General features: G+C 32.0%; 1 protein-coding gene across 1 annotated transcript in view; it reads right to left on the bottom strand.

Annotated features, from left to right (window-relative positions):
- Positions 1-15,366, bottom strand: part of LOC115878453 (cadherin-87A-like) — a 546,388-nt gene that overhangs the window by 390,824 nt on the left and 140,198 nt on the right. Inside the window, 1 exon segment of the mRNA XM_030894963.1 lies at positions 1,564-1,639. The gene's annotated coding sequence lies outside the window, so the exon portion shown is untranslated.

The following is a 15,366-nucleotide window of genomic DNA, read 5'->3' as shown; positions in this document are numbered from 1 at the left end:
TAATAGAATCAGAGGTTGACACCTTAAGGTATGTTGACATTTGACTGATTCTGCATTGTTACCTGATAAATAATCGTTTTTCTTAAATTTACTGCCATCCAAACTAGCCAAATCAGAATAGATCCCTCCGTATAAACTTACCCTATGTAATACCATAGCAATCCAACAAAAACAATTAATATGGATCTACCGAGCGAAAATAACGGCCTCGACGTAACTTGGCGCAGGAATACGCGAGCCACAAACAACAGCTCGCCGCGCCGCTTGGCAGGCCCGTCTGCCAAATGCAGATAAAGGCGCCTTCGCTCTTCGGCAAAAGTTTTAATTGAGGTTAATTACGATCACCCACCCTGTTTGCTGCTTCCCCCACACCACTCTGGCTCTCAGTTACCGATAACCGAAAGTGCATAAATTCAGGATCAATCGGGGATAGTATTGCAACTTACGGGCACTGTAATTCCCGCCAAATTCTAATGGAATTATTGCAAAAAAGTGGGATTGCGGTTCTGCGAATTTGTTGGTCGTGATCAAATAGGGTAATCGAATTTCAATCAGATACGTCCGTTAAACTGGATTAAAATTTGGACGAACCTCATACTGATATGCATATAAGTTGCTGTTATTGTTACTAATGTTTTTTTTGCGTACGTATACATAATAGGCGTAATAAATATAGGCCGCGGCCCAAAATTCCGCCACCATAAAAATTTGATTAAGTTTGATTTTTGTTTTTCTTATTTATCTCGAAAAAATAATTTTGGCACTTACCCCCTTTGGTATTTCCACTCTTCAATTATAGGCCCGAAATTGGCTTACTTACTTACTTAGTTACTAACTAAGTGAGTAATTAGCTACTAACTTATTCAGCCATTTTAAGCTCTATGAACGCATATAAACACATTCTTAAACAGATTTCTAAGAAAATTAATTTATTTATAAGCAATTATAAAGTATATTATAAATTCTGTATAAATTTGGTATAGAGCTTGTTTGCAGCAATTTGTTTTATAAATACCGTATGATCGAATAAAAACGGCGTCCAGTTGGCTTGGAAATGACGATCGATGACATTTCCCATATAAATTTACATATAAAATGACAGCGATCTTCATTTCATAACCATCTCTGACGCCGTTTTTATTCGATCATACGGTACTTTATTTTGACTAAAACATATGGAATATGCGTAATAGTTACTTTCTTGTAGCCACCGATGATTTAAAGCTAGGCTTTCAATTCAACAATAACAATTTATCGAAGAATGAAAACGAAATTATATTACCATAGAAACGCGTTTCGATTTTTATTTTTTTTTATTTAGGAAAAATTAATAATTAATTAATTTAATTATATTATCATATTTTTTATAATCCTCGTTAAAACGGTATGGAAATTTGGAAAATTATAAACGGGAATAACTATTATAGAACAAGTAACATTTTTATGAAGTATGCAATTTTCTCAAAATGTCAATAATATTTTTTTTTTCATTTTCTAAAGACAATTCGGGAACATACTGTATAATAACAAAAATATATGCCTACTATGATGCTTTTTACTCACCAGCTTTTCGTCGATATATTTTCCAAATTATTTGTTCACTATAGAGTCTGTCTTACACATGTAGGACAAAGTATATCTGCAACAAAAGATAAAAATATTTTCAATAAAAATATATATTTACCTATACAGACCGGACCACGGCGCCGTAGTAGTAACATTAGCAAAACCGGACTAATTAGCGTATACCCGTCCGCCGGATAAAAAGCAAGCGAAAAAATGCGATAAAATAAAAATAGGTAGATATGTGATAAGAATGTTTCTGAATTTGTATTTATTCGTGTTTTAATAGCCAAAACGAATTCATAGATTCCCGCGACAGCTCTCGTGTAAATTTTATTTTTTAAGTAAAATAATGGATGTTTACGAAGTTCGTGAGAAAATTCAAATTGTAAAATGGTATTTCCAAAAGAGGTCTTATCGGGATATACAAACAATTTTGCCACAAACTTTTGTAAACAGGCCAATTCAATCTTTACCTACCACATCAAGAGTTATTAATAATTTTGAAACACATGGGTACGTGTCCCCACAAAAACACAAAAAGCCTGATGTGTTGATTAATGAAGAACAGGAGTTGAAGCAAGTTGTGCTACCGCGGATCAAAATCCCACGTTTTCAAGTAATCAAATTGCTGAGGTAACAGATTCTTCACCTGGCACGGTTAAAAGAGTCCTTAAAAAGAATGGATACCGATCTTATAAAGCGCGCAAAATTCAGGAAATTTTCCATGAAGACCAATTTCGGCGTATGGCGTTTTGTGAATCTGTAATGGAAAAGACCAATTTAGATGAAAACTTTATTCGGCGTATAGTTTTCACCGACGAATCAAGTTTTCATTTATTGAGTCGTCATAACCCTACACAAGTGCGATTTGGTCTCGGGAAAATTTGCACAGATATTTTGAGGTACGCACGCAATATCCTCAAAAGCTAAATGTTTGGGGTGGTTTTGTAGGGGAGCATATGATTGGTCCATTTTTTATAGAGGGTAATTTAACTGTTGCTAAGTATTTGGACTTGTTACAGCAGCAGATTGTGCTTAGAATTCGTGAGTTATTGGGAGAAAAATTCCACAATGTCTGGTTTCAACAAGATGGTTGCCCTGCCCACAATGCCCGTATTGTTCAAGAATATTTGAACAATACTTTCCCAAACCAAACCGCCTAGGCTTCTGTCTAGCACAAGAAGGTGGTCTTTTTGAACACTTGTTATAACTTTTTTTATTTAGAGTAATATTTTAGTTTTTTTTTTTATTTTATTGATGTATTTTTTAATTTTGGAAATGAGTTTTGAGTTTAGAGAATTTATTTATTTTTAGTTTTGGCTTGTAAACACACTCAAATAATAAATATTTAAGTTTTTTTTATTTTAAATGTTACCTTAAGTGAAGGTAAACACTTAAAATGAAAATAATTAATACTCGGCACTCCTCGCGTCTTATTTCTAGTTTGCTACGACCGACCCGTCCAAGCACAACTGCAACTGCCCACTGCCTGACCAGCCTATTAGCTGGCAGTGAATCTCAAGTACGAACGCAATCGGGTAAGCGTAAATTCGTCCGGCCAGTTGCTATGTTACTAGTAGCCTGGTCTTCTCTGTATGTATTACATATTACTACTACATAATAACATAACATAGTATAGCTGTTAAATATATTAAAACACAAAAAATCATTGATCAAATACAAATATTGCGATTCTATACATTGCATTGTGAAGTACAATATTACAGCTAAAAGGACGTCGTAAATTATTAATGTATCAAACTAGATATTGTAGTTTAATAAATTAATAATATAGATTATAACTTAACTTCAATAAAAAAAATGGCTCAACCAAATTTTTCAAACAAAATTTTCATGTTTAAATACAGTAGGTATTTCTGTATAGTCTCTCTATGATTTTATTTACTTTTCCAAATCGACAATCTAAAGAACAAACGAACGTAGTTTCGTTGTTAGTCAAATTTATGCTGAAGTAAAGAGAATATAAAACGTTTCTTGACAGATTTCTAAGACCTTACGGCTTTATCCTAAACAAAGGAAAGTTGTTATGTAGTAAAATTTATAAACTAAAGAGATTTGGATGGTATATTATCATAAATATCAGTGTTAGTATAATGTAGATATTATAGAGTTAGTTAGTTAACTGCAACTGACAAAAATACAGTAAATACAATTGAATATCATACAAACCAAAATAACATCAATACGTCTTGAACGGTAGTCTAATAGTTATTTTTTATACAAAACGATAAAATGGTATTTGGTTTGTTTAGTCACTCCCGAAATTAATTATGTCCGGACCCCATTAGCCAACACGCTACGCCACGCGATGCCATGCTACCCACATCATGAAGATCAGTGCGTATGTTTTTCCATTTAATTACATGTATTGCGTACACACTAGGCAACACGCCACGCCATCCGACGCTATAACACGCTATGACACGTGTGATGGTCGATTCGTCGGTCCCAGATCTCACCGATGTGTGTTACGGCGTGTTGTTCCCCGCTTGCCTCTCTAGTCCCGCAGCTATCTACTTTTGTAGTTGATGTTGGGATGTCCGAAAAATAAAATAAATCGATGAACTGCTTGAATCAAACATTGTAATAACTTTTCTAATGGTTATTTTCGAAAACAAAATTTTTTTTTGAGTGTTCGATCAGTAAGAATAAAAATTCTATTATTAATTTTAAAATTTAATAATCAAAAATTAAGGAAAGAAGGTTAATGGAGATTGTGAAGTTAAGGTATAATGATTATAATCTAATATCGGTATGGGTATAGATACTTCTAGTATTTTCGTATCCCTACTGACAACTTTTTTAACTCTAATAAAAATTTCAGGCGTGTTAACACGTGTTACCTAATGTGTACACCCATTCCCACGTTGCGACACGTGGGATAGCGTGGCATCGCGTGGCATCACGTCGGGTATTGGCTAATGGGGTCCCGGCTTTAATCTTTCCGGTCGACGATAATGCAATTTTATCGTCGTATATAAAACAATATTTTTTCCATAGCGAGTTACGTTTTAAAAAATATTCAGAAATTATTATTTCAAGGAATTTATTATACGAGTAGAAAAAATATTGTGCTGGGTTGGCGTTGGTTTCTATGTAATTTGACAAATAAATAAAGCTGTCTCTTTAGTTGTCAGTTTTGAGTTAATATTTTTTAAGTCTCGATTGCTGATTGAATTGAAGCCAGAACTGGCTCAAAACGAAATAAGTAAATAACCAACAGATATTCAGGCTGAGGCGACAAACGCCATATCCAAACTACTTCCATTTAAATCCCGAATAACTTATGAAAAGGAATACAAAAAATTTCAAAAATGCAAGCAATCAAAAAACGTGCGAGAAGAAATAAAGTTTTTAACCTATCCTCGCTGTTAAAGTATCATTTAATCCACTCTTGCGGTTAAAGTAATATTTTATCTACTATTTTTGATAGATTTATATCTATAGGCAGGCCTGGATTAAGGGGGGGGCTATGGGGGCTATAGCCCCAGGCCCCGTCATTGAGAGGGGCCCCCAAATTAGGAGAATTTAAAATCGAGATTCATAGAGTTAAATCGAGATTATCAGAATATGAACGAAAATAAAAATAAAAAAGTCTTTGACCTGACCCGGATTTGAACTCTGAATCTTCGGTTCGTGGTCGGAAACTCTACGCACTGCGCTATGGAGACATGTTCGATTTTTATTCAATACTAGAATTTAAACCACTAATAAAAATATAGGATCTTCTTTCAATGCGCAGTAGGGAACGCAACGTGTACCGGCAGCCAGACGGGCCGCATGCTGTTCTAGAGAGCATAGTACAGATGTATCAAAGAGCCAAACGTCTTAAAATACTTGTTTTTCCGACGTTGCTAGCTCTCATACTACTAGATCATATTATATACTTACGTGGATAAGTAAGTCACTATGGAAACTGTCGCATACATATCAACGGCTTCCATTTATCTTCTTTTTTTGTTGCACACGCGGTTCTTCTACTCTATCTATCCTTGTCGAGGACCTATGTATCATAAGCGCCCCAAATTTGAACATTAATTTTAGAAATTTAATTTGTAATATGCTTATATTTGAATAATAAATTGAATGTTTACTGTCACAAGAATAAAATTATATAAATGAAAATGTACATATATTACGAAAAATACCGATTTGTAACAAAAACCGATTTTTCGTCACATATTGTTATAAATCTTCAATTTATTACTAAAACTATATTTTAATAAGTAAAATAATAACTAAAACTGTATTTTAAAAACAATAAAAAAATAAAATCCAGCCTGGAACACCTGCAACAGTGCAACAGAAATATATTTAGTCTTATTAAATATATTGCAACAGCCAACTTGTTATTCTCATAATGTCAAAAACAGACTCTTTTTCTTTTCTTTTTTGGGCGGCAAAACACTTTCCCAAAAAAATATCAAGATTGCTGCATAGACAATGGCTTGTTCTTTTTAAATGTTTCTGGATGGATGGATTACCGAAAGCCGAAAGCGCTAGGGGAAATTACTCAGATTAGATTCCTCTTTTTTATGCTATTTGATTAGGTATTTTTGCATAGCGCATCTATGAAGTAAGTGATTGCCAATAATAGATTTAAGAAAACAAGAACAATGATACGTTTTTGAATTGTGTAGTGTATACCAGTATTTTAAAAAATGTCATGTAGAAAATATCTTAGTGGATCTGCTAAACGTAAGGTAGGAATCAGTTTTAGCCTTATTACGCATTTACTGGATATGATCATTTATATAATAACTTTGGTATTAACAATTTAATTTACAATAACTTTCTTAAGTTTCTTCTTTTAAAAATAAGCGCATTAACATATAATAGGTACATACTTTCTCTGGGCCGCTTACAAAAGATAAAAAGACAAACGAATTGAAAAACTAAAAAGTCTCTCGTCATAAAGGCCATAAAATACTATTCCTTTTTTAAAAATAAACTTTATGAAAAATGAAAAAGAATTCCCGTATGCTCATAAAATATAAAAAATTCGAGAACTACTCCAATTTTGAAAATTGCTAAACAATACTCGTATTAATGAGAGATATTGATGTTTTAAGAGTTTTAAGCCTTATTTTAAGCAACATTTTTCAATAATATACAGTGTGTTCCGAAACTATTATGCCAAAATGTAAGGATTGGTAGATCTCGCCAAAATATTTTGAAATGGGTTACTAATGGTCGGAAGAGCGTCGTTTTCAAAATAGAAGGTGTTAAACTTTTAAGAAAAAATCTATACAGGGTGGCCCACCGAAAACTTTCCACCCCGGGTTTCTTGCTTGTAAATAAATAATTCGAAAAATGCTCGGACACGTCGATTTTGTTTTTCAGGGAGACTTATTTTTTTGGTATTTGCACCCTCTTTGCTTGCACCCCTTTGACGGAGTAACTATCACCCTTAAAATTTTAAATGGAATAGGGGGTCGAGTGATACCTTGTTAAAAGGTCTTTTGAGTCTTTTTATATCTGTAGAGTTTGAAGTCTCTATTGCAATTCGCGTTGAATGGTACGCCACTACTTTTTAAATAAAATTAATATTATTTTTCAAATCCCCATTCAATTTACAACATATTTTATTTCTTGACTTTTTGTGTCCGACGCACCGTTTTCGCGTAAAAAAATAAAAACCATTTTCATGCATGACCAAATCGCTAAAATGTTATCATAAATTTTAATGGCAAAATTTGTAAAACGGCAAATTTAAGTTTAAAAAGATTTTTTATTTTCCAAAAACTTCTTTCTATGAACATAGTACGAACTAAAATGCCCAAAAACCTAAATTGTCGTTTTTCAAGTTTTACCATTAAAATTTACATTACCATTTTAGCGATTTGGCCATGTATGAAAATGCCGAAAATGGTTTTTATTTTTTTAAGCGAAAACGGTGCAATAATATTCAATTCAATAATATTTTGTTTAAGTACCGTAGGGTGGTATACAGTGGTGTAATAGATATTAAAAAAGATCGATTTTTTTTCTTAAAAGTTTAACACCCTGTATTTTGAAAACGACGCATTTCCGACCATCAGTTTTGGCGAGATCTACCTACCTTTAGATTTTGATACAATAGTTTCGGAACACCCTGTATTTTTAAATCTACGAAAACTTAGGGATATTTTAAATTAATTTCAGATTCAAGAAGAAAAACTAAAGAAAACTTTAAAATTGACTAAAGTAACAGACTTTTTTACTATTTGCGAAAATTTAACGTCAAATTCTGAGTTGAATAAAAATCAAGATCATGAACAACTGCCTTCCTGTTCAACTTCAAGCAATATTAGTTTAAGTGAAAATAACAGCAATGAGGAAAAAATAATCCGACATGGGGGCCCCAAGGGTAGCCTATAGCCCCGGGCCCCCTAGGACCTTAATCCGGCACTGTCTATAGGCAATTTTAACAGTTGCTATGAAAAAAAAACTATTATAAAACATCTACCGTCTCCTCTCGTCTCTCTAGTTTGCCTATAAACATTTTAGAAATCAATAATAAGATATGATATATTATTATGTATACAGAGTGTCTTAAAAATGATTGTTTCAGATTTAAAAAATATGTTTATTTTAATATAGGCGATCCGCGCATTTAGATGTTAACATCTCTCGGCAATTATTTTATTATCATTTGAAATTGTCACAACACAACGCGTCACCCAGTTTATTTCTTTTTCATTTAATTTTACTACCTCAAACAGCGTTGTATCACATAAACTTCGTACTTGAGATTTTTATAGTTGCAATAACATGCAAATAATAGTTTGAAATTTAAAAATCGACTGAAATATAACAAGCCCAGCTTCAGAACACAAATAAAATATAAAGAGTTTGTATTTACAACTAAAATTTTATTAAATTTAAATTAATTCTTCCCATTCTTCTTTCACTGTCCATATTTTACATCACTTCAATAAATCTTTATAAAAATAATCCAATTACATAAAATCATCGTACTGAAAACTATTTGTCGGATTCTCCATTAATGAATTTATTGTTCAATGACTCTTTTAAAAAGAAATATCGATTTTCCTTTTCCATCTCTAAAGGAAAAGTAAATAAATAGGGAAATTGAAATGCTGGATTTTGGTGCATTTCAATATTTTACTCGAAGCGAAAATTATTTATATTCCAATGGAAAATATATTTTAAGAATTTTAATATAAATGCAAGTTATTTTTTGAATTGGACTATTAAAAAGTCTAAATAGCATTGCAGAGTAAAAGGTAAATAATAAATTTTTAGAAGTAGAAAATATATTATTTAAGCAAAATTAGACTATTATAACTTAAAATATAATATACAGGATGGTCCGAACTGTATTCCAGAAACTTCGGCAGCATATTCCGCAGAAAAAAATAAGTAAAAATGTTCGTATAGATGCACGTCATAAAATGCTTAGGTTCGGAGATACAGGGTGTAGAAGTTTTATTTTTATTTCGATTTTTTCCAAATAATTTCTGAAGTAACGTCAATATTTCGATGAAAATTGGTGTCTGTGTTGGGACGCCATCTACATGTATTTTAACTGTTTTGGAGAGTAAAAAAGTATACATTTCCATGACTTTTTACGTAAAGAAATGTCTCTCGGTAAAAATCGCTACGAGCAACCGTTTTACATGAACAACATTTAGAATGAAAATAGTTAATACATGTCATTATTGACAAAAAAAAACACGTTGAGTAGGTAGTTATTTGACTGAAATAGTAAATTAGGGAAATTTTTATTTTTTTAAATTAATCATATTTTTTCTGCAAAAAAATGATGATAAAACAGTTTCTGTTGAACTTCTGGTACAAAATCATTTAAAATTTGTTATTTCAGTCTAATAAATATTTAGTCAACACGTTTAATTTACCAAAGCAAACCTTTAAAGGAGGGTAAAAGGACAATAACTCACAACCTTTAAGTTGTTTAATTTAAAAAAAATTAATGCTTAAAAAAGCAAGGGGGGCGACATGTTTCGGGAATTTAAAATATTCCCATCTTCAGGCCCAAAGCTAAAAACAATTACAGAGGTCAAATTTAAAATACAATCACAAACAAGTTAAAAAGTCAAAAAATTTTTTTTACAAAGTCAAAAAATTATATCTATCACAAAATTTGTTCAATCACAGATAACAATATGGTATGTTAAATTTGAAAAAATTAAAAACAACTAGACTAAAATCATAAGGTTCGGTTCGGGGGAGCCGTATGATCCACCATAATTAGGTAAATTGAAAGAAAAAACAAGGTAATAATCAAATCGTACCTCAATGCACAATTCAAAGAAAAATACTTAAGCAATAGTTAAATTTATTTTTAGTGATATGTTTTTTTATATATTGTTTTATATATTTTTTTGTATTAGTAATGTAAGTTGAGAGTAAATTACTTCAATCTGTATATACTGATATTCAATTTTGTAGGATAAATTTTTTAGTTATGTTAGTTAAGAATCAGTTAAGAATTATGTTAATTTTTTACTTATTAATTAGTGTATGTTGAATTTTAATTTATATTTCAAATTTATTTATTGTAGAAAATTAATATTTACTTTAGTTTAATTTTAAGAAATTTAATATTTATTTTAATTTATATAGTACAGTGTGACCCACTCAAGACCGGGCACCCTCCATAAAATCTGTGTTTATAGTCCGATTTTGATGATTTTTTTTTCAAATATAAAGTTTCAAAAAATGTACTTTAGGGCTCAATGTCATGTTATTTCACAAAAAACAAGGCCTACTTAATAAAGTTTTTGTGGTTTGAAAATTTGCAAAATCATATTAGCGATTTTTTTTCAAAAAATTTGAGTACACCCCTACATTCGGCATCCCCCAAAACAGTTCTGTACCAAATTTCGTTTAAAAATATTAATTATTAATAATTCTGCAGTTAAATTAAATAATTCCCTATTTTTGCCAATTTAACGATAAGTTATCAAGTAACCCTTGAAAAAAACAATCCACGACAATGAGTTTTATTACAAACAATGATAAAAATACTACAAGCAACACAATAACCGAATAATAAGTTAAACATATTCAAATAATTCTAGTTGCTTCTACCAGCCCTCCATTCAGTTCAATACATTTGTCGCATCTTTTTCTTAGATTAACAGTTACATTCCTAAGCTGCTGTGGTGTAATATTTGCAGAAGCCTCTGTAATTCTAATACGTAATTCATCTACAGATTGAGGTCTAGACTTGTAAACTTGTTGCTTTAAGAAACCCCAAAGAAAGAAATCAAGGGGTGTTAGGTCCGGGGATCTCGGTGGTCACTCAATTAGCGGGTTATTTCGACCTATCCACTTATTTTCAAAATTTTCATTTAACCATTCCCTGACAACTGCCGCGTTATGCACAGGTGATCCGTCCAATTGAAATTTTAAATTCAAACGGGTTTGGCATGGTAAATTATGTATTGCATCCCAAAAGTCATTAATCAGAAAATTCAAAAACGTTGGACTATTCAAATTTCTCTCAAAAAAATATGGACCAATGATTCTATCATCAAGTATGCCACACCACACATTTAATTTCTGAGAATACTGTCTTCTTGTATTGATCACCCATTCAGGGTTTTCGACTGCCCAGAATCGCGAATTTTGAGAGGATACTACTCCGTTTGTACTAAATGTTGCCTCATCACTAAATAAAATTTCTTTTAAGAAATTTCTATTATTTAAATACTCTGCTTGAGCCCATAAGCAGAATTCAATCGTCTAACATCATCTCCGTTTTCCAAAGTGTGTAAAATCTTTGGTTTAAAGGGTTTAACTTTATTAGTTCGCAAACATCTCCTAATATTTTCCCTTGGTATATCCAAATCAACACTGGCGCCTCTAATGCTTGCACGAGGATTGTTACGAAAATATTCTAATATTTCCTCATTCCGCCTATTTATTCAATGTTCCGGCCTTCTGTTTTTTAGTAAGTATTTTGACACACAACCAGTTTCATTAAAAACTCTATTTATTCGTTGAACCGTGCTTCTACTTACTGCAGGTCTGTCGGGATGTCTGTTGTTAAATTCTCTGGCAGCTTCTCCTGCTTGAAGATAGTTATCACCCACTAAACGAATCATTTCAATTTTATCCCTAATATTTAATTGTTCCATAATGCAAATAATATTTCTTGATACAACACTTTTCTGCGTGCTATTAAATTAATATTCAATTCTACGCTGCAAGAATTGACAGCTAATAAAACCCATTGTTGTGGATTGTTTTTTTCAAGGGTTACGTTATAACTCATCGTTAAATTGGCAAAAATAGGGAATTATTTAATTTAACTGCAGAATTATTAATAATTAATATTTTTAAACGAAATTTGGTACAGAACTGTTTTGAGGGATGCCGAATGTAGGGGTGTACTCAAATTTTTTGAAAAAAAATCGCTAATATGATTTTGCAAATTTTTCACCACAAAAACTTTATTAAGTAGGCCTTGTTTTTTGTGAAATAACATGACATTGAGCCCTAAAGTACATTTTTTGAAACTTTATATTTGAAAAAAAAATCATCAAAATCGGACTATAAACACAGATTTTATGGAGGGTGCCCGGTCTTGAGTGGGTCACACTGTATGTAGAAGAATTATTTTTTATTTTAATTTAATTAAACTTGTGTTCTTTAAAATAAAAGCATGCTCACACAAAAGTCACTTAGGAAGTACAACCACTCAGAAGCAATAAAACCAATTAGAGCTGTTAACATTTAATTTACGCCAATGATGAAAGGTAATATTTTCGATGAAAACTATCTCGAGAACCATTACCTACTCGTAGCCGATTTTTAATAAGAGACCTTTTATACATAAAAAGCGTCGTAAATGTATATTTTTTACTCATTAGTTTTACACAGGTACGGACGAAAAGTGATTACTCTTTAAACCAGTTAAAAAATATGTATGTGGCGCCCTCTACAAGTAGGAGTCATATTAACATCAAAATCAAATTTATCATGTCAAAAAACTCCTAAGCACCAATTTTCCATATACTCGTATTGACGGTAGGTATTTCAGAAATTATTTGGAAAAAATCAAAATAAAAATGAAACTTCTACACCCTGTATCTCTGAAAGTACTAAGCATTTTGGTACGAAAGCGTAGATCTGCCATCGCAACATTGAAATATAAGTTTAGCAAAATTTACACTTTTTCGGTAAATTTACATATTTTCTGTAAATTTACACTTTTTCTGTAAATTTACACTTTTCTGTAAATTAACACTTTTTCTGTAAATTGCATACTAAACAGCAAGACGACGCGCGACGTCTCGGCATCGATCTGTTCGTTACTCACTTAGTTAGTTACACGTAAGCATTGTTCTCCGCTGGTTAAGTTGCTATTGTGCCTACGTAGTACAGATATTCATCAGAGATTATGGACGAATACATTCAAACCTAGTACTTTCAAATCGGGAAATTATGACATGTCTACTAGAGGATGGTTATGTCCTAAGTTTAGTCCTAAGTTTACCTCATTTTCAGACGACAGTTTATGTCGTCCGAGAGGTGGAGGACAATCAGATCCTGTTGCAAACACTAATGCATCGGAAAGGGTGACCATACTTTCCGGGTCGATTAAAAGTATATTATGACGATTTCGACTGGGCTGCGCCGGTTCTATTCGAATGCTCTCAGGGCGAGCAACTGCTCAAAGAGTTGCACTTGCACAGTGCTGGAGCGAACTGGACAGAACCGACCATGTATGACGGTTCCAAAATTATTGCACTGAGTGCTAGTTTACGAATCTGCTTCGATGCAGCCGAACGAACAAACAATCGGCACCGAGTCAGTGCGACGCGAGTCGAACACAATTTTACATTGCTTTTGCTTTGCTCTTACCAGTCGAAATTGTAATTCTGTTCGAGTTCGCATTGAGTGCGGCTTAGTGCAGCCAGTCGAAATCGCCATTAGAAAACATATTAAAAAAAATGCCATACTAATATATCACACACATTCGAAATCCAATACATAATCCCTAAAATAAGAGATCACCTGATTTTCTGTACTACGGGTGTTAGACCTGGATTCAGTATAGACGATGAGAACAATTCTTCAAGTATTTTTTGAAGAGAGTGTGGTTTGAGAACAAAATATATATCTTTGAGTATACTGAGAGATATACTTAATCTTTTCATATAGTCAGCATGTGTTCAATCCTTCAATTAATAGCCGCATGGTTCCCTAATTCTGTCTTTACTAGTGAAGACTTTTGTGAATAAACTGGCGTAGAACGGAGTTCAATGGGAACTACTCCTAGAATAACGCGTCGCTGTTGCCACTAACGCAGAAATTGACAGAAGAAGTGTACATTTTGCTAAAAATTCACAGTCCTTACAAAGATGCAACCGGGGGGGGGGCATTGAAAATGATGAATAAAAACGTAAAAATATGATTAGTGTTAATATGAGTGTATTACATACATATGTTTAAATAACGAACTTAACAAAAAACAACAGATTTAAAGATTCACTGAAAAAGTAGTAATGTTAACATTAAATATAACATTATCAATAATAATTATGCGATCGCACCTATCCGTAAAACAAGCAAGCAAAAAAACCTCGAAAAAAACAAAATAACATACAAAACATCAGGTTAACATGATGACAGATCATGATCAATGACAGATAAAGAATTCTTACGGAAAGTTACACTTTACGATATAACTTTTTACCTGTTAAAGGCAAACCCCATTTAAACACAAAACTTTTTAATACCTACTACTGTATCTAAAAGACTTTTTTTTAAATTACTAAATTCTTAGCCACGCTTCTGTTTTTCTTGGCTGTTGTGCGTCACGTTACAGATTAACAGGCCCACGTTTGCACCACAAGGCGATGCTGCAGTCCACTAGGTAGACCGGGCGTAGAAATTTATGTTATACAACTTGTAGTCAATCTACACAAATATTATCAAAAACTTTTTTTCTTTTAAAATGTGTTCAGATTTTGTAAAAAGTATAAGTCAAAATCTCAAAACTTAAATTTGATATGAGTTTCTTAGTTTTTAACTAATATAGTGGCGAATTACAAAAATTCCTTTTCAATGAAAATTAATGATCTAAATAAAATAATTTAATAAATTACTAGCTTTTTCTGGCGACTACGTTCGCGTTACACCTCGAATCGTTCATGCATTGATTTAAATTATTTTTTACTTCTTTATAGAGAGCTAGTGAGTATAGATGTTTTTTATTTTTCATCTTTTTTTTATTTATTAAGAGCACTAATACTCTATAGGTTATTTTTATTCTTTGAAGGATAATTGAGGAAGATATATTTCGTTATGATGTCACTAAATAAACCCTTGTATAAAATATTATACTGTCTCGTTTATAATGTTATAGTATTGCATTTTCGTACAGCAAACTTTCATTCCCTATTCTACTTCCTAAGGGTATAAATTTCATAAATTCGCTTTACCTTTGTGCCAATTTTTATGTGTATAATCCAGAGGTCACCAAGTTTTATATAAATTTTTACTAACTTTACCCATTTGGTTGATGAATTTCAAAAATTCCTTCTAATTCTTTTTGTAGGATTTCATTCTTCTAGACCAAATACTAAGGAATTTTCATACAACAAACTGTTCCGACATAATTTTACTCTCTAAGAGGATGAATTTCCTAAAATCGCTTTGTGTAGCTAATTCACTAATGTCATTTAAACGAACCTTTGTATACATAAATATTAGATGTATCTAAAGCTGGCGGCATGAACTCACTCTAAAATATCTAAAAACGTAATATATAATCTAACTGACACACCAATGACAATGACA

The sequence above is a fragment of the Sitophilus oryzae genome, unplaced genomic scaffold (assembly GCF_002938485.1).
Source record: "Sitophilus oryzae breed Bouriz unplaced genomic scaffold, Soryzae_2.0 scaffold_1512_pilon_pilon, whole genome shotgun sequence".
Classification (NCBI taxonomy): Eukaryota; Metazoa; Arthropoda; class Insecta; order Coleoptera; family Curculionidae; genus Sitophilus; species Sitophilus oryzae.
The sequence above is the reverse complement of the archived record's forward strand: the minus strand, read 5'-3'. Positions and strand labels throughout refer to the sequence as shown.